Genomic DNA, 621 nt, shown 5'->3' with positions numbered 1-621 from the left:
TTCAGTCTGTTATTTTGTACAGCAACCCTAGGAAACTAATACTGTGAGGAACTTGGGAAAAGCTTTAGATCAAGCTTGTCCAACCCGCAGGCCAGGATGGCTTTGAATGCAGACCAACACAAATTTTTAAGCTTTCTTCAAACATAATGAAATTTTTTTGTGATTATTTTTTCCGTTCATTAGCTATCATTAGTGTTAGTGTAAACACAAAAGCAATCACAGGAGAGACGTTCTATGAATGTAGGACATGTGAAGAAGTCTGTAAGTGCTCATCAGATCTTAATACTCACTTCCAACTCTTGTGGTGATAGGCCCTGTGAAAATCAAAGACCATCAAGAAGAGAAAGTTTCTTTTACTATGAAAGTCATAAATGTGACTTCACCCAACATTTAGTGACTTAGAGTGGACTGAGGCTCCATTATTAGTAATGTGGAGAGATTTCATTAAATGTTTATACCTTACATGAGGAATAAAAATTCACAGTGTAGAGAACACTTCTGCTGTAAGGCACGTGGGAAAGCTTTTACTAATTCCACGAGGCTTATTTTACATATCTAAAATTAGACTGCAAGTGAGCCAAGACCCCTACACTCCAGCCTGGGTGACAAAGCAAGACTCCG

Source organism: Pan paniscus, chromosome 20 (genome assembly GCF_029289425.2).
Source record: "Pan paniscus chromosome 20, NHGRI_mPanPan1-v2.0_pri, whole genome shotgun sequence".
Classification (NCBI taxonomy): domain Eukaryota; kingdom Metazoa; phylum Chordata; class Mammalia; order Primates; family Hominidae; genus Pan; species Pan paniscus.
Note: the sequence above shows the minus strand (reverse complement) of the source record.